Source organism: Arvicola amphibius, chromosome 15, assembly GCF_903992535.2.
Source record: "Arvicola amphibius chromosome 15, mArvAmp1.2, whole genome shotgun sequence".
Taxonomy (NCBI): Eukaryota; Metazoa; Chordata; class Mammalia; order Rodentia; family Cricetidae; genus Arvicola; species Arvicola amphibius.
The window spans coordinates 12,247,158-12,272,638 of NC_052061.1; positions in this window are offsets into that span (position 1 = coordinate 12,247,158).

The following is a 25,481-nucleotide window of genomic DNA, read 5'->3' on the forward strand; positions in this document are numbered from 1 at the left end:
GGGGCTATAGGTACATAATACCAACAGCAGCATGACTTCAGCAACAGAAGGGTTGAGTCTGTCCTGGTGTGGAGAGATGCAGGAGCACTCCAGAGGGACTCTGGGAAGTTTCTGTTCCAAGCCTCATGTACCCTTGGCTACTCCTCGCCACATTAACTTTCTTCCGTGGGTGTGTCTCCGTGTCCAAATGTCCTCTTTCATAAGAACAGCATACAATAGGAATAGGGACATCCAATTCCTAGCATGATAGCGCCCTGACTTTAGAACTTTAGCAAACAAACGTTGGAAGGGAACGTCCTACCAAAAGCCGAGCTAAGCATGCCTGAGCTATCACACAGGCCTGGATTCCACCATGAGCGCTGTACCTAGATGACCATCAGCCTTGCTAGGTCACAGTCTCCTCCTTTGTAAAAGGAGGTGATAATAGGCCCAGACCGAAAGGGCACGCTGAAACAAAGTCTGCAGTGCATGCCAGCCGTGACCAGAAGGTGGGATGTTGGCAGAGAGCCTTACTGTTAGGATTGCCCCACACACACGAGCCTGGAAAAGCTGTCCACTCTACTCAGGGGCCAGGATTCTTAGTCAAGGCAATTGAGCAGAGGAGAGCTCAGACTCCATCTCCAAATCTGAGCCATTCTCCTATAGCCTAAGGCTTAAGGAAATGCTTTAGAAACAGAACAAAGACTTCCATTGCAATTCAAATTCCTTCGGTAAAGAAGCCAAAGACTCCTGGGAACAAAGAGTATGAAGCAGAATTAACCTTTCGGATAATAGCAATGCCTGTTATTTTATATTTTAAACAGAAGCCAGCTTTTAGAAAGTATTCTCTCCCTTGTATCTTGGTTTCCTTTGTCTTTGGAGGAAGCCAGAAGCTCAGGAATGGAGTTCTGGAAGCTTGGAACCTATTCTCTAGGAATTTCCCTCCCATTCCACAGTCATTTTCAAATATTATAAGGGACCAAAAGGAAACAGATTCCTGCTTAAATGTGTCTTCCGTCTCCCAAACCTAAAGGTCTCCTGTCTGCAACAGAACATCACCACAATAGCCATGTTCCTATCCAATTAGGAGGCTGAGCTGATAAAATATGTCCTGCCAAGAATAGCAATGAGAGAGAGAGAGAGAGAGAGAGAGAGAGATATTCTTCAAAGGTATGGAAAAAGGGCCTTTTAATCAGAAAAGCAGATCTTTCTTTTTATTACCAAGGATAATACGATATGAATTTCTCGTCCAAACTATACATAATGAAGGTAAAAATGAATCATGGGAAATTCTCTTCAGAGCTGTGAGATTATGGTGAAGATGCTTCTGTCACTTGGTCTGAATCATTATCTACTTTTTCTCAATAGAGAATATTTTCTTTTTATTCAAGGAATGTCCTGGATGCCATGGGCAGACTGTGCCACGTCTGGATGCCATGGGCAGACTGTGCCACGTCCTCCAAGTGTGTGTCACCCTCATCCCTGTGATGGTTTTCTTACTGTCAAACTGCTAGACGGTCACTGTCCTACCTGCAGACAGTTTGTTTTCTGCTTTATCAAATACTAGTCTGGATACTGAAACAATGTGACTCTCAATTATATGAGTAAAGCAGGTTATGTTCTGTCTGTGGGTGGGCCTCAACAAATCAGTTGAAGGCCTTTCCAGAAGCAAATGGCATCTACGGAAGAGGCCTCAGGCTCGACAGCATCAACGTTGCTGGGGCTTCGACCTGCTAGTTCACCCTGCAGACTTGGGGCTTGTCCTTCTCCACAGTCAAGCAAACCAGTGCATAGAATGCTTTCCTCTCCAGCCACACCCACCCAGGCTATCAATTTTGCTTCTCTGAGTCTTGATTATCACAAATAGGAAAGGGGTTTTGCAGACGTGAGTAGAAGACCTTGAGATGGGGAGGTGGTCCTGGGTACCAGGGAGCCCCGTGCAATCACAGTGCCCTTCTGGGGAGGTGCTGTGAGGAGAACAGAGCTTGCAGCTTTGATGCGCTTTGGAGGTGTATAAGAGTCACAACCCAAGGCATCCAGCAGAAAACAGACTCCCCTTGGAAACCTCAAGACGGGACCCATGCCGGTGCCATCTCAGCTCAAGGCTTCTTCGGATCCCCGGATTTGGAAGAGAGTTTGTTCTCTTCTAAGCCACTGAGTTCATGATTAAAAAAAAAAAAACCAAAAAGCAAACAATGGCAAATGAATCTTTTTAGCAACAAGCTCACTTTTGGGGATGCAACCTAAGGAACAAACCATCTGTGGACCAAAGAGAAGAAACAAGCATGTGCTGTAGACGGCACTGATGAAGCGAGCATGCGCCGTAGACGGCATTGATGACACAGGCATGTGCCGTAGACAGCACTGATGAAAAGATGGAGATGTCCCCATCGATATTACAAAGAGAACGGGTTGGAGTAGACAGTGTGCCGAGTGTTTCACCACTTCCAGAGTAACGTCGGCAAAAATGGTGAGTGAGCATGTCTAAAAGTCTACCGCCGTGTAAAGCATGGACAAATTAGAAAAAAAAAATGACCGAATCTCCTAGTAACACTTGAACTATAAACAAAGTCTTACAGCAATCCAGGGAAAGTGTGTCGGGAAAATAGCTGTACGGTGCTAAGGGATATTGCGTTTTAGCTGGCAGTGTTGCCTCCCTTATCCCACAGCACAGAATTAGAAAGTAAGGCTCCCATTTTCAGCCCAGAAGCAGCCTCAATAATCCGAATTATCAGCTTAAAATGATCTAATTCCATGGAGGCCTGCTCAAATGAACCATCTTCACCTCACATAACTCTAGACTCACATGGGACTCCAACAGCCGCACGGCACAGTTGCCAAAACACAAGCTGCTGAAGCCTGAGGCAATGAGTAACAGCCGGGAATACATACATACATACATACATACACACACATACATACATACATGCATACATACATACCACACACATGCACACACATACACAGAGAGTGAGAGATGGAAGAAGGGAGGGAGGGAGGGAGGGAGGGAGGGAGGGAGGGAGGGAGGGAGGGAGGGAGATAGAACACCAAAAAACTGGGTAGGAGAAGCTGAAGAGTGGGGTGCTTCAGAGAATAAGTATTTATTTGAAAGTCTACAACCCACCTCAAGATTCTTGACAGCCATGGATATTCCCAGGGTGAAGCCTTGGGAAAGAATTAAGAAAGCCCTGAAGTTTTCACCTCTGACTGACCTTGAAATTCTGTATAATCAGAGGAAGGCCAAGTCAGTGTGTAAACTGTCTGGCTGGTTGTTGAAGGCACATCCAATACACACAAACCTCAAAGAACAGAAAATAATTTGGTTTCAGGCTTTCCACAAATTCTCTGCCCCGTTATTAGCTGATCACTAAGCCAATGGACACAGAGGCCGCACATCACAAAGAACACGGACCTCACGGAATTGTTCATAAATGTCACCAAGTGAACAAGGACAATAAGTTGCAGCACGCCTGCTTGCTCTCCAAAGTCGCTGAATTATGATATTCAGAAAGCACAATTATTAACTCCAAGATCACACGGTAGACAGCACAGCCCACACAAACAAACATGAAACCACTGAGTCAAAAGGGCAACACTAGCCGCTTGCCTTAAAAAGACAGCATCTAAGTAAAAGCCATGTATGGAATCTTAACTGAGACACAAATAGGTTGAAAGTAAGAGAAGGGGAAAAGAGTGGGTGAGAGAGAAAAAGAGGGTGCATAAAACACCTACCCTCCAGGTGAGAGGCCCTGAACTGGATCCCCAGTGCCAACTGCAAACACACACACACACACGCACACGCACACGCATGTACGCACGCACGTATGCACGCACAAATGCACACACAGACACATCATGTGCAGACTGGCAAGAATGAGAGCAAACCAATTCGTCCTTAAGACAAAAAGTCTTCTAAGACACAACGAAGAAAAGTAGACAGTGATGAATCAAGCCAGCAAGAATATGCCACCGTCATAAACACATACGCACCAGCAACAGATCTCCAACATAAGAACGGAAACACTGACAGGAGAGACTGGAAGTAGACGGACCCACGGGAATAGTTGGAGATATCGACACCTCACTGTCAGTGACGGGCAGGACAAATGGACGAAGCCCATCAAGCAAACTGAAGACTCAACAACACAGTACCCCAAGTGCAGATGCTCCTTAAGTGAAAGTGTGATCATGTCCTCAAGAACCTGTCATAGACGGAACTTATTAAATTAAATTAGACTAATTTAAACATGCACCTCAGGGGCTAGAGGCATAGCTCAGGTGGTGTACTGTGCTGTTGCATCTTCAATCTGTATGGTCTTCTGTCCATGCTTACCCAGAATGCACAGAGCCATAGCTTTGAGCCCCAGTAACTCATTAAACTAGGCATAGTGGCACTCCACACTTGTCACCCCACACTTGGGGCGAAGGCAGGCAGATCAGGAGTTCAAGGTTCAGGGCCAGCCTGAGCTACATGAGACCCTATCTTTTAAAAAAAAAATGCACTGAGTACATTTGACCTGTCAAACACCCCCACATAGTCCAGCCTGCTGCAAGTGTCCTCGGGGCATTAGCACATAACTGAGCAAAATTACGCCATACAAAGCCCATTTTGAAGCAGTTTCAAATCTAATATGTAGTTTATCCCGCGCTGCACTGAAAATAACCTAAAATTGTTTTCTGTGCTGCTTGCCTGAGAAAAGCTCAGGATTTACAACATAGTGTCTATTCGATGCATATTGCTTTTATACCATCAAAGATAAAATAAAAGCTTTTTAAATTAGGCCATGATAAGCCAGGGACTGGGTATAGCCCTAAGACATCTTCCACGGATTACCCCACCCTACAGCAATGGAATATATAGTTCTTACATGTACATGGAATAAGAATAAAGTATACCTTAAAAGATTTTGTGTATGTTTGTACATAAGATTTAAAGTATATATTCAAAAGATTCTGAAAGAGTGAACTCACATTGTCTCAGCTGCTTTCTCATTGGCATGATAAAGTGCCGTATTGGTTACCTCCTGGTGCTGTGATAAAACACCAAGGGCAAGAGCACATAACGAAGAAACTTTATTTGGACTCCGGTCCTGAAAGACTCTGCACTGGTGGGGGACCATGGCTGCAGGCAGCCCGAGCAGGAAGCTGATCGCACATCTTTGCACATGTAAAGCAGAAGGTGATCTGGAAGCAGGACAAAGTTACAGATTTCCAATCCTGCCCCCAGTAACATGCTTTATCCAGCATGGCTGCTCACCTACCTCCCTGAACAAAGCCACCAACTGGGAACCAAGAGCTCAAAAAACAGCTTAAAAGGCAGGGTCTGTTTTAGTAGGCAAGATGTAGCGGTGGGAGCAGAGGCCTGGTTGGTGACACTGAACCCACAACAGGGAAGCCAAGAGAGGACACATGGTGAGACCATGCTTTAAAACCTAAATACCCAACCCAGTGACCCTTCTAAAGGTTCCACAACCTTCCCCAACTAGCTGGGGAAAAGTGTTCAAACACACGGACCTCTGAGGGCTTTTCACACACAAACCACAACACATGAGAAATACCTCCTCTAGCAAGAATGAGATTTCAGCTGAAATCCCACAGTAGGGAGTGATTTTAAAAATTCACAAGACTGTGGAAACAAAACGAGGCATCCTGGAATAAACAATGGGCCAAAGAAAAGTCACATGGGAAATTGAAATTAGCAAGATGAAAATGCAAGATACCAAAATTACAAAAATAAAAATACAAGATGCCACAATTACAAGATGTAGTGAAAGTTGTTTTAGCTGTATGTGACGATCATGACTAATATTATCAAATATTATGCAAATATGCAGCGAATATTATCAAAAGCACTTGAAGACAAGATCGTAAATATTTTACCACAACAAAGGGTAGCTATGCAAAATGATGAATTGTCTGATTAGCTTAGTAATTTCACAAGTAGAACATACATTCAAACACCATATTACCCTCCATAGACACATGGCTATTCTGTCGAATATAAATAAGAAATGAAGAATTCAAAAATATTTACAGTACGAAGATATCATGAGTAGATAGACATAAAGCGTACGATAGAGAGATCAAGCGTAGTATAGCAGACCATCACAGAAAAGGAACACAAAAGCAGTCGCTTTTTAAAAATTATTGACCTTTTACAGTAAAGGCCGCGAAGTCGATGTCATTATGATCCCTGCTGCACAGACCAGCAAGCTGAGGCAGAGTGGAATCCATTTATCCCCTGACAGACAGTTATTAAAGCCTGATTTGGGGCCAGGCTGCAGGTGAGGCTCTAGAAGTGAACAAGGCACACATTCGAGTAGCTCATTTCAGGGAGAGGCAATGCAGCCACACTGGGGGAAGCCTGTCCTGGGGTTCAGCGGGGACTCCCACAGAAGGAAAAGTCTGGGAGAGAAGGTCCTGTACACTAGCAGGTGGAGCCAAACTGGACCCTAGATTGACACAGGTCCACAGTAGGCTCGCCGAAGCCGGCTCAGCACCCTGCTGCCCTGCCACCTCTCCACACAGGCTCCTTCCTGGGCCTCTGTTCTCCACACCAAGGCCCTTCCTCCCTTCCCTGACTGTTCTGCAGAGGTGGAGGAGAGAAAATGTCCCCTCTCAACCAAGGTCCTGGGCCCTTTGGACAGATCTGCTTACTGGGAGATTGAGAGGCCCAAAGCTACAGGCCCAGGCTCTGTTGTGGTCTTGGAGCCTGGTGAACTCACAGTGAGAGTTGGAACCAGAAGAGAGGGGGGAAGATGGTTTCTGATTCAGGGTCACAGCCTTTAGACACAGGTCCCTTGGCCTAACAACTAAGTGGCCAGACACACAGACCACAGCTATCTCCCTGTCTTAACAGCTTTGTGGTGGAAAGCCGGATCTGGCCAGTCAGTTACTGGGAGATCTGTATTCTGCTCCTGGCTGCAAGGCTGCTAGCTCTGGGCCCCAGAAGACAGCACTACTTCGAGTCATTTACGTCTTTATAGAAGAGGTAGAGGAGTATAGTGTCCCTTCCCCACAGGGGACTGTTGCGGGATTCCTGTGGATGTGAAATGTTCAGATGCTCAAGTCCTTTGTATAAAATGGCATAGTAGTAGCTCATAGCTTGTGAGCATGCTCCTGTGTAGTTTATATATCACTAAACTACTTTTAGTACCTAATAATAATGTAAAAACTATATAAATAGTTGCTATACTGTATTATTTAGGGAATAATGATGCCCAAAATTCTGTATATTTAATACAGATGTATCATTTAAAAACTATTTTTAAACTATTTTTAACCCACAGTTGGTCTCATCTGTGGGCGTGACACTCCTGGATATGAGAGACCAACTGCATTTATCTCTTCTGAGAGTTTGAGACCAAATGAGATAATATATTTCAAATGCTAAGGGGGTGGTGGACAATAAACATTATTCACTTAAAATAATCAGTATAATTGACAAACTAGATTGACCAGAAAGAAGATAAAATTCAAATTACTGAAATCAGAAATGAGCATAAGAACACTGTTACTGATCATGCAGGAGTGGAAGAGGATTCTGGGGGAAGTTGTGAACGACAGCATGCCAAGAAACTAGACAGCAGCAGAAACGAACAAGTTCCTAGAAACACAAATGACAGCTGACTAAGAACTAGAAAACTGAGCATACTCATAGCAAGAAACCGAGTAAGTAATTTAAAAATCTTCCAACCAAGAAAATCCCAGAACTAGACGCTTACAGGAGGATCCACCCTCATCGTTCAGAACTTATTTCAAAATGCCAAGGGAAGGACATGACCTAATTCATCCTATGAAAGTGGCACCACTGTGGTACGGAGCCAGACACGGGTATCGTGAAAAACCTACTGATACCCTAATGGATGTACCCCCCCAAAACCCTTAACAAAAGATTAGATAAACGATAAGCACAAATTCTCAGCCAAATGCTAGCAGGGTGAACCAAACAGCGGTCATGAAGGTCATTACATGCCCAAGGTGGTGCCATCCAGGAGTAACCTGCAAAAGTCAGTCTGAGCACACCACACTGATAGAGAGAAGTCAAATGATTGTCATGACTGAGATGGGAAAAAGGCATTTTTTGTGCTCACAGCTTTAGAGGGTATAACTCACAGCTAGCTGGCCCTGTTTCTTGGGGGCCTGTCGTGGTGCACATCATGCTGGGGGTGTGCGGATGAGCAAACCCACTGGGAAATGAGAGAAGGACAAAGGGATTGGACTATAAGCTCCTCTGAGGGCATCTTCCCTGTAGTGTGAAGCGGCAGGGCTGTGTCCCGCCACCCGGCTAGCTTTACCCAAAATAATTACACGGAAACTGTATTCTTTTAAAACACTGCCTGGCCCATAGTTTCAGCCTCTTATTGGTTAATTCTCACATCTTTCTTTAACCCATATTTAGTAATCTGGGTAGCACCACGAGGTGTGGCTTACCAGGAGAGATCTTAACCTGCGTCCATCTCGGAGAGGAGCAGCATGGAGACTCACTATGGGGAATGCCTGAAGCGTCTCCCCCACTCTACTTCCTTGTTCCCACAATTCTGTTCTGTCTACTCCACCTCTCTTAAAGGGCCAAGGCAGTTTTCTTTATTAATTAACCAATGAAAGAAACATAGACAGATAACTCTCCTCCATCACTTCCCCCAGGGATCTAAAGACCTCTCACTAGGCTCTGTCTCTGAAAGATTCTATACCTTCCACCAAGTCAGGGACCACTCCTTTGACACAAAAAACCTTCAGGTAGCATGGCTGATTCAAACTATAGCAGGTGTGTCCCACTTGGCACTCCACAATGCTCTCTGAGGCTTGGGGGTGGGAGTTATATTGTAGAGTTCCATCCTTGGGATGGGGCTCCATGACTCTGTGCTCTAATTGGCTGTGGTTTTCTGTAATAGAATGTGTTGGAAGGAAATTTTCTCGAGAAGGGGTGAGAACTCCATTTATCTGTGCTCTAAGGACAAATATTTGGATTATGCTGGTTTAGTAAAGTGGTAGTTGTAGGTTTTCTGCCATGATTACATCCCTTCATCAGTCTGGAGTAGTTAGCTAGGTTTCATGTACAGGAATGACTTTCGTCTTGTTGAGCAGGTCTTAAGTCCAAGTAGAGAGCTATTGGTTCCCGTCAAGGTGTTTAGTGTTAACCTTTAGTGTTATTGGTCCATGCTGGTTGTTGTTGCGGTTCATAGGTGCAGGGTAGGTGCAAAGTGCAGGCTAGGACTATTGCTTTCTTCATTGCTTTGGTAACTTGCATGGTCCCTTCTAGTACCACGAAAGCTAGTCCTCAGTCAGGAGGCTTTAAGATCAGGAACTTCTCACAGATGGACAGATGGATAGATTCAAGAATGGCGTTTCCATAAAAGGCAGTGTAGTATAGCTGAGACTCTAACACCTAGGAGCATATAATCCTCTGTGATTTCTTAGGGCCCTAACACCAAGAAGGACCTCCTCAATTCAGGGGTGGCTCCTCAACCCTGGGCCAGAACTGTGAGCCCAAACAAATCCCTCGGTATCTAGCATTGCTCCATTACCAACAACACCAGGTGCCCTCCTTTTCTTCTGCTGTAGCAGAAAACTGCAACTCAGATCACACTTATCTGAAGGCAAACCATTCCAAATCTGTCTTCAGGTTAGTACGCATGAGTCGTAGCCAAACTGACTTTCTTTTCTTTTCTTTTCCTCCTTCTTTTCTTTTCCCTTCTCCTTTTCTTTTCTTTCCTTTTTTTTAAAAGCAGGCGCACTCTTACAACAATTCATTAATATATTAATTAATCCATAGAAGTGTCAGTCCAGTCATGAAGTCACAGCCCTAATGACTGCTAACTAAAGATCCCACTGTTGTCACCTCTGTTTATCTCATAATGGGATCCAGCAGTGGCTGAGGAAGAGACAGACCATATTCAGACTGGACTAGTCATCTTTCCTGTTGCTGTGACAAAATATCTGTTGAAGTTACTTAAAGGAGGAAGAATTTGCTTCGGTTGCTGGTTTCGGAAGGCTGCCGTCTATCTTAGCGCAGAAGGCATGATGGGAGTGGTTCCACTGAGGCAGAAGACTATGGCAGACACTCCTCCCATAGAGGTAGACCAGAAGGAGAGGGCAGGCTGGAGATAGGGGCGGATAGAACTCTCATTCTTAGTTCCTTACTTCTTTTCCAGGCTAAGCCCGAATCCTAAAGGCTTCAGAACCTTTAAAAGCACCATGGGATGGGAGTGGTCGTTCCAAACATGAGCCCTTTGAGGACATTCTGGCGTCAAGTCATAGCAGCAAGCAGCAAGCAGCGTTCCATGTAGCACAGGCTGACTAGCCAGGTACTTCTGTAATTACAAAGTCACACTTGCTGTCCACACAATAGAACAGTTGGTTGCTGGTGTTTCTAGTTTTGAGTTTGGTGGGCTTCCGTGTTCTCATGCAAAGCAAAGGAGGCCCTGTGGGGTAACAGGAAAGGAAGAACAGTCACACATCACAGGAGTGGGATGCAGGGTCAGAGAACTGGTTCAAAGGCCTGGGGTGGTGGCTTTTCCATAGCCATCCTGAAGTGTGGAGAGAATTGGAGGCTCTGTGCTCTCCTGGGCATTTGTATAGACCTAATGTGCTCGTATAGTGGAGAAGGAAAGAGGAGAGGCACACATATGCCACCCTAGCTGGGCAACTGAAATAGTTACCATTATGTTACATTGCTGCTCTATTTTTAATCATTAAGATAAGTTTTCCAGTTACAAATTGTCAGCCAGCTAGTTGTGACTATAAGACTAGCATTACTCTTGATCCTCCTATCTCTGCCTCTTCAGTGCTTTCTACATGGTGGCATACACCACCACAACTGACAAGGCTACCTGTTGGCGGAGCCTGCTTGTTTGTTCCCGGTTGCTCAGCTCCGAAATAACCACACAGAAAGTGTAGTAATTAAATCACTGCTTGGCCTATTAGCTCTAGCTTCCTATTGGCTAGCTCTTATATCTTAATTTAACCCATTTCTATTAATCTGCCTATCGCCACATGGCTGTGGCTTACTGGCAAGGTTCCATCCAGCGTCCGTCTCTGGCATGGCTACATGGTGCCTCTTGAATCCGCCTTCTTTCTCCCAGTATTCAGTTTAGTTTTCCTACCTCAATCTATTCTGCTAAGCCACTGGCTGAAACAGATTTATTCATTAACCAATAAAAACAACACATATACAGAAGGGCTTCCCACACCAGTTCTCCTTTTCTGTTTAAATAAAAAGGAAGGTTTTAACTTTAACATAGTAAAGTTACATACGACACAACAGGTATTAAGCAAGAATTACAGTTACAACATTTATATATACTTTATCTTTTATCATAACTAAGTAAAGCTATAACTATTTATTCTTAAACTCCATCAAAGACTCTAAAAGAATATAATATTATCTAAGTTAACAGGAAGTGCATTGTAAGCAACTTCCAAAACTCTAGAATTGACAGAGACATCTCGCTGCCTGGACAGTCACCCAAAGTTCAGCTTACAGGCCCATAGTATCCCTCATACTTTTCCATGAAGCAGGAAATTTCAAAGACAGTTCTGCCTATATTGGCAGTTTGTCAGTCACTTTCTTCTGTGTCCTGCAGAATGTCTCGCAGTCTCTTTCATAAAGCAGGAACTCCGAAGGATCATCTCATCTTTAGGCAAGTTCAGCATCATGTCTCTGTGGGTTCTGCATGTCCAGTTCATATACCATAACATTAAATAGTCCAGGCAAAAGCAGTTTCTTGCCCAAATAGCTAACCAATACCTAAGGAGCCTCTTTGATGCCCATCTTCCTCTTGAAGTAGATTGGTATTGTCAGGAGTAGATGTGTCTCATTGTTATGAGAAGTCCTAAGTTCTTAAAACATTTTAAATGCCATATTCTGAAGGTCTTTGAAAGATTTAAAGAATCCCTATCTAACTGAAATATATTTCTTTATATCTAGAAAACCTAACTAACATGACTACAAGCTTGACTATTATAGATGACTCTCTATTAACCTATATTTCTTAATGATACATTACATTTTAAATGAGCCACACAAACACAATACCTTAATCAAGAGCAAAAATGTACATATAACAAAATTGACCTAAAATTTTTATCAATAAACCAAGATCTATACCAATGCAAATCTCTATAATATAACCCCCTTTAAATGTAAACAAACACTTATAAACAATATTTGAGAATTTGGGCATAGTTCTCTCCAAAATACTTCCTGCTTTTTGTTGGATGAAGTATTTGGGGGTGGGGGGTTCACAGAGACCTTTCAAGGGGTCTTTATTCATCAAACCACATTAGTCTGGGAGTAATCCATAGGTTCTCATCTCCTGTGGAAACAAAAGCAGAACCTCTTTTCCAAAGCAACATATCCTTAGACCCAAATTTTGAAATCAAGATACTTCTAACATATATATATATATATATGTATATATATATATATATGTATATATATATACACATACATATATGTGTGTATGTATACACACACACATATATATACATATATATGTGTATATATATATATATATATATATATATATATATATATATATATATTCCTTCTGAGAACCTTGACTAATACAGTGTTACTAAGAGGCAAATGGAATGATAACACCCACAGTGTGGATGTGTTGAATAGGAGATCATTGATACTCCAAAGCATAGTGGAAAGAGAAGGTACAAGATTGCTTTTCTGTGTGCCCTTTGGAATGACATCTTATTGAAAACCCATGGAGTTGCTTATGTCTGGAATTTTCCTTTACTGTTTCAGACCATGTTAACACAGGTCAAAGAAACGGTGCAAAGTGAAACTGAATGAGGATGACTGTGTGTGTGCTTATATGTCACACTGGCATGCTTGTGTGAACAATGTGGACGTTCCTTTATAAATGAATTTACATTAGTAGAATGTGCCAATTTAAAGTGAAAATATGAATCAAACAGATTCAGAGAAATTCATTAAATTTGGGGAAATCCCTCTCTAGCCACCAGGGGTGTTGACAAACATCAGACATAATTTTTGATCCCTGTGGGGGTCTGTGTGGAAATAGACTAACAGACTGGTGAAGTTCTAGTTTAAAATCTCTTCTACTTTTCAGCAGACTCTTTGTACAGAGCATATTGGTTATTTCTCTGTTATGTGGCTGTACTGTTTTCTCTTGTATTCCAAACTACCTATGGTGGTTTGAATGAGAACGTCCATCATAGGCTCATATGTCTGAATGCTTAGTTGACAGAACTGTTTTGGAAGGATTAAGAGGTGTGACCTTTTGGGAAGAGGTGTGGCCTTGATGGAGAAGGTGTGTTGCTGGGAGTGGGCTTTGAGGTTTCAAAAAAGTCCAAGGCCTATCTTGCTCTCTTTGCCTGCTGACTATGGATCAGTATGTAAAACTCTCAGCTACTTTCCAGCGCCAGGCCTGCCTGATTACCATCATGATGAGCATGGACTAACCCCTAAAACTGTAAGTAAGCCCCCAATTAAATGCTGTATTTTATAAGTTGCCTTGGCTATGGTGTCTCTTCATAGCCATAGGACAGTGACAAACCACCCAACCACCCTGCCCTCCAAATGAATTTCCCATGGAGGACCCAGTGTCTCAGTATGTTTGGGATTCAGCAACAACCAACCAAGAGCAGGGTGCCAACATGATCAAATTTTGATGATGACTCTTGTGGCTTTTTATGTCTTTAAAAGGTGTGGAGAAGCCAAGAGACCTGCTTGCTTTCTGTTGCTGTGGTAAATACAATGACCAAAAGCAACTTAAAGAGAAAAAGATTTATTTCATCTTACAGGTAACAGACCATCACCAGAGAGGGAGGGCAAAGCAGGAGCCTGGAGGTAGGAGCCTGGATCCAGGGACCTAAACCTGGAGGCAGGAACTAAAACAGGATCCACAGGGGAAAGCTGATCACTACACTGCTTCCCTTAGCTTGTTGAGAAATTTCTTATATATCTCAGGACCACTTGCCCAGGGAAGGTACAACCCACCACCAGATGAACTCTCTCACATCAATTAGCAATTAAGAAAATGCATCCCAGACGTGGCCACTGGTCAGTCTGATGGAGGCAATTCCTCTTCCCAAATATGTCTAGCTTTGTATCAAGTTGACAAAAACTAACCAGCAGCAGAGGGGTTGACAAGACCCCTCCAGCTTCTTCTTACTATAATATTAATTTTAGTCATAAGGGCTCTGCTGTCACTACCTGATGACCTCACCAAGTTCCCACCTGGGAATAACATAACTTCACACAGGAACTATGACCTTAATTCACAAAATGAGCACAAACTTTCAGTCCATTATACCTGGATGATGTTTTATTTGGTTGGTTTGTTTTGTTTTTCAAGACAGGGGTTCTCTGTGTGTATCCCAAGCTTCTCTAGAACTTGCTCTGTAGACCTGGCCTCACAGAGACCCACCTGTCTCTGCCTCTCAAGTGCTGGCATTAAAGGTGAGTGCCACCACTGCCTGGCTCTGGATGATGCTCTTGCTTATTGCATCTCTAAAAAGTAGCTCCTGATTCCTCTTCTTAGTCATGGAGAGGAGCCAACATTTCCAGTATGTTCATATTGATTTTATTTGATAAAAATATTATCAGGTCTCTCTAGGAAAACTGAACTACTCTACCTATCACATGCAGTTTTGCCATTTACAGATCCAGAGGAATGTAACTCAAGGAAATATTTGAGTATTATGTGTGCTGATTTTAATTAGAGATGTTAATTAAACACATATGCTAACCTGAAGCTGCCAGAGGAAAAAGTATTTGTAAAGAAGTTAAGCAGTGTATAGCTATGTGGCTTTGCACAGGTGTGGGCATTCTAGCTTGAGGCTCCTGCTTAGTGGCAAACACATTAGGCTTGGAGCTTACGGGTGTGCTCTCTTGCTCTAACAAGATTGATGTGTAGACACATAAGTCCGTAGGTAGATTTTTCTGTCCCATCTGCCAGCTCCCAAATAACTACATGGAGACTTCTTACTTACTATGAAAGCTTGGCCAGGAGCTTAGCTTTGTTTCTAACTAACTCATAAATTAACTCATATCTTTTCATCTATGTTCTTTTACATGACTCAATTACCCTTACTTTGTAAAAACCCATGCTGCATGCATCTCCTCTTCTTCCCAGCATCCTCTGTGCCTGGAAATCCTGCCTAGCTACTGGCCATTCAGTTCTTCATTAAACCCAAATTAGTGACACATCTTCACAGTGTACAAAAAGGCTCTTACATGGCGTAAGTCACTGTACCAATCCTTCTTCAGTTTCCTCTTTTTGAAACCAGCAAGATTATAAACTCTACTCCATTTTTTAAGAAATCAGTAAGAAAGTCCAGTGTTTTATGAAGGCTGAGGTGCGGTCTGGCTTCTTGGCCATGGTGTCCCTGCCCTCCTGCTTCTCAGATGGAGCTGGGCTCATAGGTCACCAGAAATGGATGAAGAGTTTGCCCTCTCCAGCTCTGAATGTATAAGCAAATAACACACAGCAGGGCTGAGGACTCCAAACACTAAAACTCCTTTCCTGTTTGTCCCTCCTCTTGAGTGCTTGGCAATAATATAAGGCAAATATCAGGAGCCCAGGGGGGAATTACCGTTAAAAAAAATTAAAAATGCTAGAGTGCTCTGGTGTAATTAAGCAATATAATTAAAGTTCTCCTGTTGGAGTCAGCTGGCAGGGATGCAGGTCACTGTTTCAGATGCTGTCAGTGTTTGTTTGCTCCTTTCGAGGTTTACCCATATTTTATAGTTCTGCCTTATGTCGAGTGTATCAGAAACATAGAAAAATGTGTGCCCATGTGGCTCTGCCCCATCAGCCTACAACGTCCTTGAGGGAAGGAGTTCTACCTTGATCACCTGTCTCTCCCTGGGGACCACAGACTGTGGTGTGGTTAGTGGTTATCCGGGGAGTTCTCCCTCACCCTGACTGGCGTGCCGCATATCTTCTCGTCCAGATTGTTATTCTGGAAAGTCTCACTTCTACCTCTCTGTGATGATCACAAGAAGCCCCACGGTTATAATTTTAAATGACATTGGTTGAAAACATGGCACAGTGATCCTTGGTAACAGGAGCTTCTGAAATGCCCCCCCCCCCTCGAGGCCTTCACTCACTCATTTCTTCAGCAAATATTTACTCAGAGTCTTCCGTATGCCAGTCGGGGTGCTGGGTACAGGGGATAGAGTGGCCGCTAAGTCTGTCAGCTCCCAGCTCTGAGGAGGCTTACACTCTAGGGAAGGACACAGAGGGCCAAGAGGGAAACTTGTGCCATGTATTGGCAATGGGTGGTGTGTGTGAAGAGCACACCAAAGAGGGAGCAGATGGCAACAGGAAAAGGCCCCTCTACGGAACAGAGGAGGCCAAATGGGGAGAGAAAAGATCTAGGAAGAGCACTCGGTGAAGGAAAATGCCTCAAATATTGGGGTGTAGTTGGAATCATGGACATGGGGTGAAATTGAAATAGAGAAAATATTTTTTTTTTTTTTGGTTTCTTGAGACAGGGTTTCTCTGTGTAGCTTTGGAGTCTGTTGTGAAACTTGCTCTGTAGACCAGGCGTGACACAGAAGCTGAGTTTTGTCAAAAGAAAGAGGAGACTCTGCGGGTCTCCAGGAGGGAGAAGTGTGATGTGATGTGGGACAGTGGCCATAGGAGGGTACAACAGAGGCAGGCGCATGACTTGGGAGGCTGCTTTCAGAAATAAGTGACGGACCCTTGGACCAGATGTTGGAAGTGGAGAAGAAAGCAAAGGGGGAGAGCCTAGAACAGGAGACGAGCCGAGCTGTCTCATCTCTTTCTTGAGGCCCATACCCCTACCGGCTGCCCAGAGCATCTTCTATCGTGGCCGGCTCAGCAACTTCCCACTCGCACAAAGGCATCAATCAAAATGTCCACGTCACTGGCCCAGCACAGGAAAGTCAGAGCTGTGTGTGTCTGGGCCTGTGACACTGGAGAACGGTGCTACAAGACCCACGTCCTGGGTTCTGAAGTATGTGAGGAGTTGCCTGAGTGGAATTTGGATAACTCTGGTCTTTTTTAGTCTGAGGACTCCAGTAGTGACATATACCTCATTCTTGAGACATTTTTGGGGGGATCCTGTTCTGCAAAGATTCCCCCACAAACTGGTGAAGTTTACAAGTATAACCAGAAACCTTGAGAGACCAATTTAAGCCGTGCCGTGAATGGATAATGGATATGGTGAGCAACCAGCACCCTTGACTAGAATGAAACGAACTCTTCTGTGAACAGATGGGTGCCATTTCCAGTGACTTCTCTGGGCCCCCGAATCTGTGTTGTTGTGGTACACAAAGAATGGTGGGGATATTATGAAGGGTTCACAACTAGGCTCACTTACATGCAAGAGACAGGATTGTGGGGACAAATGCTGAGGTCATAGCTGCCCCGTGGGACCCCAAATAGGACCCTGTGAATGCGGGTGACACCACGCTGGAGATCATCTCTGGGTGGCCCAATTTATCTTACCCGTGTGTGAGAGAACGTGGAAGGATCACAACCTTTGACCCTGAGCTTGTTCCTAGAGACCGGTCCAGGCTGCCACTCCGAAACATCAAGACTCTGTGACAGTGACCTGAAGCACATGGAGGAAGCCACGCAGAGAGGAAGGAGGCGGTACCACGTCCGCTCCTGTGATCCCAAAGGGTCCCTGGACAGTGCTCGATGACATCTCCACCATCAATGACTTCTCGCTACTTTTGCCAACCACAGAACTAGTCTCTGCGCAGAACTCCCTGGACTGTCAGCCAGGAGAAGGACGGTTACCTTGAAGACTGCTGTCCTTCGACCCACTGCAGCCCCTTTGCAGTGACACAAGTATCATTTCCCCCATGCGCCCTTTCAGTAAAAAAGGAAGTGGTTTATACTTCTAGCAACCAAGCCTTTGCTAACTTTTCATCCTATTCCAACTCGTCCCCCTCCCGGTTGTCCTAATTGTCTCCGTTAGAACTCAGTCTTTCGTGTTTCTAAGAAACAAAGAAAGGAAAGGAAGTAAAAGCAGACCAAGTGGATCTCTGTCCTAGGTGACAGAGGTTGAAGTGGGTGCCTTTCCAGGTCCCTGAGGACCTATGTGTCTAGGTTTTTACTTTTTCAAGAGGGTATGATTTCATGGACACATGTCCCAAGGGTGGCCTGGTGGTTAGTCTGACCATGGCTTTCAGAGCAACATCCTGTGGAGGTGAGACCTCACAGTGCCTCCCCATCCTGGACCTCAAAACCAGAATCTTCCTGCAGTAGGTGGACACGTCAGAATATCACATCAAGTGGACAAGGGATATGTCATTATTTATCCAAGGACAAAAGGAACTACAGAATCCTGGCTGTGTAGCAGAGGAGGACAGATAGAGTTAAGGCTCCTGCCACTAGCTTTGGGACACTCTGCATCGTGACAGGTGATCCCATTGTAATCTTGAGGTCTCTCAAAGTGGAAGCAAGAGGAGTTAAAGAGATGGCTCAGCAGGTAAGGAGTGCTTCCAACACAATCATGAGAGTCTGAGGACAGATCCCAGTACTCATAATACAAGTGGAGCATTCCACACACTCTGGTGTGGACTCCAGCTCCTAGGGGCGCTAGAGACAGGAGGATCGCCAGGGTTGTCTGGCTTCCAGCCTAGCCAAGAAAACACAAGGCCACAGTTCAGGGAGAGACTGTGCCTCAAAGGAAAAGGTAGAGACTAATAGAGGAGGATGCCCTCTTCTGGCCTCTGTGTGAGAGGCACGGGCCAGGTGTCCATAAACTCTTGGAATGGACAATCACACACAAATAAATCATCACCAGAAGTGAAAGAGATTTTGAAAACCAGCGTGGTGATGTCAGTAGCTCAAGTTATTTATAGTTGTCTTTGAAGATGGAGGGAGGAGCCACAAGTCCAGGCATGGGATGGGGGTGGGAGAGGGTGGAGAAGCTGGAAAAGCCAGGATACAGACTCCGTAGTAGCGTCTTTGGAGGCAGGGCAGCACTGTTGACATCGTGACTCTCGCCAGGGTGAAGCTGTGTTGCGCTTATGACAGGAGCACTCAGGGCAGAGGGGTCTGCGCACCCACCGGTGTGGAGAGAGTGTGAGAGGGCCTTCCCTGCTACCGCTACTGCTCACTTTCTGCATTTGTCCCAGGAAAACCCAATCTCGTATTGTTAGCCCCCAGGAAAACGTAAACCCAAAGGTACAGTGAGTTACTTCACGCCAGCCAGAACAGCTATTAACAAAATGCAAGTAAAGCAAATGCCAGGGGTACACAGTAAAACAAGGAATGGATATCCACTTCTGCAGGGTGGTTACCTGGTGTGACGGCTGTGGTAAATCAGGATGCTGGCTCCTCAAGACCCTGGGCCCAGAACTCTGCCACTTCCAAGTATGTAAGTCACCACACTGCAGAGATGCTTGTGTATTCGTGTTTATTGAATCACTATTCACAATAGACTAAGTGTGGATTTGTTGGGGAATCTGAAAAGGAATAGCTTTCTAACCCTAACCTTTTATCAAGGGACAAAGATTCCTGGGCAGTTCAATCCTGACCACAGCCGCTATAACGTATGCTTGGCTATTTCTACCCCGCAAGGGCTCATACCTGGCGCCTGGACTATGCATGCAGCCTGACACTCCATTGGGTTACATAACAAAGAGGGTCTTCCATAGGTCACGTAAGACTGGATGTAGGTAAATGACATTTCCATTCAAGCATTCTCTTCAAAATCATACAGCCCAGCCTCAGGAGTTCCTCTTCCGATAGCACTTCTTTGGAATATAGTTAGAGAGCAGCCAGGCAAAAAAAGGAGCACCACACTTTCTGGCCTGGAGGCTCATCTCTGGCTCAACCTTACCCTTCAATAAAAGCTACAGCTCACAGCTGGGCCAGCCCGTTCCTTCCAGCTCCCAGTTTTGCTTCCGCACCGTGTGTCTTCAAGTACGTTCACTTTATTAACATGTGGACATCCACTTCATTAAAAGCTGGCTTGGAAGTTGCCTCCTCTTTGCCTCCCCTCAGCCACCTCACCCAAGGACAAAGGTACTGTTCCAGTTGGTCGGTATCAGCACTGCTAGATGTGACTACCAGATGAATGGACAGGAGCTACGGCGTAGAGACACAATGGGATATTCAGCCGCCAAGAATGCTGTTTTGTCTCTTGAAGCCAAAAGGATGGAGCTGGCGGATGGCGTGCTAAGCAAAGTGAGAGGGATGCATTAGGTAGAGCACCCCGAGTTCTTACTTCCTTATGGAAACGAAACAAGAGGAGGGATACTAGTGACCGGGAGGGTGCTGGGTTGGCGGTATCTGTCAATGCATGGTGTCTGTCAAGATATCACCGAGTTGTCCATTCATACAACTAATATATGTAAATAATTAGTCATGGCACTTTGCAACAAGGCTACAGGCCAGGCTGGACAGCTGCCCAAGGCTGTAGGGAAGGTCATGAAGGCCTCCACGATAGGGCTGTTGCTTCTCAATCAGTGGGGGCTGCACAGGCAAGAGGGGCTGGGTGTCCCCCTCCCTAGATCACCACCTGGTCAGAAGCTAAACTCAGCTGCACAATGATGCCATAGACGGAAGCAGGCTCCTTAGCTGAGGCCACCACTCAGCAATACTCTGCAGGAAGCACAGCCTTCCAGATAGCTGATGGCCCCCGACTTGCTGAGAAACCAAAGTAGCTCAGGGAAGACTTGGGAAGTCAGGAGCTATGGTGGGACAAGACCAGACAGTACAGAGATCTTTCCGTCTTGTGTTCTTGCTGAGGCCATTTTAGGTTTAACTAGAGTTTGATCTCCTTGATGGAGAATCCTGTGGGAAATCACCCAACTCTGTTCTAGGAACCCGAGGTCAAGATGCCCCCACTAACTTAGCTTCTGTTAAACTGCTTGCTTGTGCAAACCTCTCTCTGCCAAGCGAGATACCAGGATGTGGCTTTTGCCTTTAAAACCCTCTTACCCTAAACCCTCAGAGCTTCATTTGTGTCCCAAATACCTGAGTGTAGTCCCAGCCGGTGTTACCAAAGATTTTCAGTGGGCTATAAACTGTGCCTGAGTGACCATCTCTCGTGGGCTCCTTGCAACAAGGCAATATCCAGGCCAGTGTGCCCTGCAGATACATGTAGGTGAACATGGGGGGGGCAGTGTGTGTGACCCAAGCATTGGGTGATGGTCCCTCCTCACCCCTGCAGCAAGTACCCAAGGGCCTTTCTATATATATATTTCCTGCTGCTGCCTAGTGGCTCCTGCATTTGTCTTCGCTTTAGCTAGTACAGGGACCTTACGAGGGGGAGATTATGGGGAAGTAGCAACAACCAAGCATTGTCTGGTGCAGCCCTGCGTGTCTCGTGTCTCTGCTGCATTCATCCAATGGCATTTAAGGCTCATTAAATTTTGAATCTTGTGTCACCTGCCTTCGGCTCAAAATAGTTCCGTGTGCCTTTTGTTTCCCGACTCTATTTTCATGGAAATTGTCTCCATTCAGCCTTCTGTTCCCTTCTTCCTCCAGCGATAGCAGATCTTTAATAATCTCCAGTACAGGATTACTCACTCTGTGAACCTGTCGCCTGGGGGGGGGGGAGGGGGCGGGGACACACTGGACCTTGACGGGTGCAAACATTTGACGGTAGAGATGGTAGGCGGAAGTATCAGAATGCACCTCCCTCAGCCTTTTGGGCTGCTCTGGCTACGTGGAGGGGACCCAGTGGCTGATCACCTACGAATGCACGCATTGATAGCTTTATCACAGCCACTACAACACAGCACGCTTCACCCCAGAAAATTCCAGGGTCTAACGCAGGAGAAGCACATGGCTTCCTGAAAGGCAGCCAGGTATCAGTTCTATAACTTAGTCTGGCAAGGCCCTGAACTGTGACAGGGGCTGACCTGAGCGCTTCTGACTGGACGACATAGGGGCTTATCCTCTTTATATGAGGAGACCAAGCACAGAGAAGTTAAGTAACAGCCCATTGTCACAGAGCAAAGAAACTGTGGAGCGTGGCTTCAAACACAGGCCACCCAGAGTTGGAAGCTGTATCCTGGCTGCCTGTGAGCACTCTACTTCACCCCGACTGAGTGCTGCCTCACTCCAAAGGAGGGCTGCCTCACAGCAAGCCTGGTTGCCTACCATCACCCAAATTCAGGGCTACTTTTGTTTGTTTTCAGAAACATTAGCAATCTGAATGTGTATATGAAATGTGCTAATGTTTTAAATTGGCCAATGAAACCCTTATAAAATATACCTATGAGTGGGGACTGGTGTCCCGTGCCGCCTCTGTGAGACCTCTTGGTTTCGGCTAAACCTTTAAAGAAAATGAAGTACCTCAACTTTAACCTTTTCGCGTTAGCAGAAAGCTTTCTTCAGAGGCAGGCACAGGGCCCAGAGAGCAGGTGGGATTCAGCCCCAGGATCCAGACTGTGACAACCTGAATGTCACCCTGCAGATAGAGCAGGCGGCTTCCCCAGTTGGGACCTCACAGCGGCCTTAAAGAAGTGTTGGAGGGAGATTGCTCTGTGGCTGGGGGATACCTGCCCCGCCATAATTCAGTGCGGCAAGTGTAGCAAGCGGTGCAAGAAATGTCAGCTCTCGTTAGCCTGCATATAAATCTGCCGCTGCGAGAAGCGGGATTGAGGGACGACGGGAAAATGCCAGGAAGTGGAAACATATGTTGTTCACACGGAAAGCATCCCCGCAACGGGCGGGCGTCCTTCTCCAGTGCCAAGGCACCTGGCACCTGGACCTAGGAGACATTGTTGCATCTTGTGTAGCCATCTCCTCCTCCCCTCTCCCCCCCTCCTCTTCTGTAGCAGGAAGCCGAGACTTCATCATCCCTGGTAGGAGGGTCTGCTAAGTGTTCGCTGACACAGCTGAACAGTCACAGAATGTCATAAAGAGTAAATGACTTGATAATGCAAAACAGTAATTAGGATGTGGTGCATGTTGATGCTATTTACATATTTTAACACCCTGATATTAACGAGTCTTCCCGATAGTACACAAATGAGCCAGCCTCTCTGCAATTCATCCCGGATGGCCCAGATAGGCAGGCCTGGGAGGAAGCAAAGCTCACCCCCTCTTCTCTCCTCACTTAGTATCTGCATTCCTGGAAGCTCCCCTCCTCCCCCCCCCGGGGAGGGTGGCTAAGTGGGTGGTGCAGTTCCTTCCTCAGGATGTGAGGTGTGACTGTCACTGGAGGGAGCTGGAGGAAAGAGCTTCTGCTTTGCTGGCTGGATAAAGAGCTGAGGCCATGGTCTCTCTGTTGATGAATGTGTATCAGGAAGCTCCCGAGATGACAGGAGATAGAAAGATGATGTGTGTCTGTGCCCCGTAGCAGTCTCCATGGAGAAAACACTCCCTCCATGGCCAAGCTCGGTGTCACCTCACTGAATAGGGTTGGGAAGAGGTGCACATTTGACCGCCGGGGGCCATCTATTTTATGCACCTTTAATTAGGTTGCAGATCACTATTTATTTGGCCTCCATCACAAAGAGAGAAGGCAGGGCTACCACTCCATTACTAGTCTCTGTCACAGACATTTCCCAAGTTGCCAGGACCCAGCTCTTTCATTGAGCAAAAGCATCTGACTGAAGAGCTGGCAAGAAATTGAAGAATCTATTGCCCCCAGTTCACAAATGGGAAGACCACAGCCCAGAGTGGGGGATAATTTGCACAAGAATGCGCAGCAATCTGGCAGAGTCTGGGAACTGGAACTCAATTCCTACCTCTAACAAAATGCTTTTTGCACCATGACCCTTTTCCTGGGCATCTCTTTCTGATTTCTGCCCAACAGACAGTTCTTTATACGTTCCGATCTCTCCCCGTCCCTGCCCTGTGTGTGTGTGTGTGTGTGTGTGTGTGTGTGTGTGTGTGTGTGTGTGTGATGGAAGGCAGGCCAGCAGGCTTCCAAAGCCCTGTGTGGTATGGTGATGGTGGTTGCCAGGTAACAGGAAGACATCATGGCAGGGAGCCTGCCTTGGCAGATATGGACAAATGGGCGCAGCAGGGAATGGAAGAGAGAATGGTACTGCCCGGTATGAGGGGTCCTGAGTCAGAAGTGGGAGCTCAACCTGAGAGAGACAGGAGAGACGTCGCAGCTTAAAGGAACCTTGAAGAAGTGACAGCTCATGCCTTTGTGTACTTAGTAGGAAAGCTAAGATTGCAAAGCGACACGCCTAAGGAAGTCATCCCATAGGCTGCTGGCAGAGCCAGGGCTGCTGGAGGTGAGGGCGGAGGACCTGGGATTCCCACTGAACCCCACTGGGCCTGATGGCAGCCTCCTCAGGTAGAAGTAGCCCAAGGGCCGAGCGCAGAGGGTGACCTCTATGGCTGTGTCTGCAGAGGGCTCTGTGGAGCTGGCCCTACTTACCGGAGCCCCTCCCTCCCGACATCAAGCAGCCTAGGGAAGGGCCACGGAGAAACAGAGAAAGTGGTGAGAAGGAATGAGGTTGACGTCACGGGGTCACTCGGTTGAACAGATGGCACACCGATATTGGTTTTAACTCACACATGGTTGAGTAAATAATGTTTAAGTTTTTCTTGCCAGCCTGGGGAGCCGAGCAGATCGCGCGGGGTAGAGGTACCTCCACCTCCTGCTCGCTTCATCTGCTGTTCCCGGGGTTTTCATTTCCTACCCTGTTTGTGCTTTAGAGCATGGCTGGCTGGTCAGGAAGCCGGTGCCCTCGGAGGCAGGAGAGTGTGCAGAAAGCAGAGGGAGGGGGTGGGTGGGGAGCCGACCATCACTGTACTGCAATAATGCAGTGTGTGCCTGGGTGGCATCTGCCAGACACAATCACTGTCAAGGGTACCACGGGCACCTTGCCTAGGGGGCTGGTGGAATTTTAATCCTTGATAACACAAAGCCTCATGAGACAACAAACCCCTTGGTCTGACTGTCGATCAGATCACTTATTGGTTGGTCCACTGATCAAAGTCCTGAACACAGACAAAGGGAGCGGGCTCCTGAGTGCTAATCCTGTTTTGGCTTTCAGTTGGCGCTGAGTACTTCCCTTAATGCCCCCCCCAAGCCTCAGTTCCCCCCCCCCCCGCCCCCCGTATAACGATGATATTGGCAGTGGCCTAGCTTTCTTTGCAGGGAAGAAATGTTTGAATGAGTGATATCTGCACGGATTGGGGGACAGGGGTGGGGGGGAAGAACGGTGAAGATGTACATGGTAGGTGGGTTAAGGCGAAGGTTCTCTAGTCAGGAAAGATGGAACCACTCAGAGGCCGTTTCCCGTCCTTGGTTGACTAGTCCTACTGGTAAAGAAAGAAACGGCTCCGGGAGCCACATCGAGGAGCTCTGGTTGGAGGGAACAACCAAAGGAGCACCTGAGGAAGGGACAAGAGTGGACTCCGGCAAGAGGCTGTTTTCTTTGTCTACTCAAGATACGAAGCTGGATTTGTAACCTCTGGGCCTCAGTTTCTTCAGCTGTCAGATGGGCGTTACAACAGCTACTTCTCTGGAATGCAGTGAGGGTCAATTCAAGAACATGATGGCTTGGCTCACCGCAAAGACTCGGCATCATCATTGCAAGCGTATTGTCGCAGCAT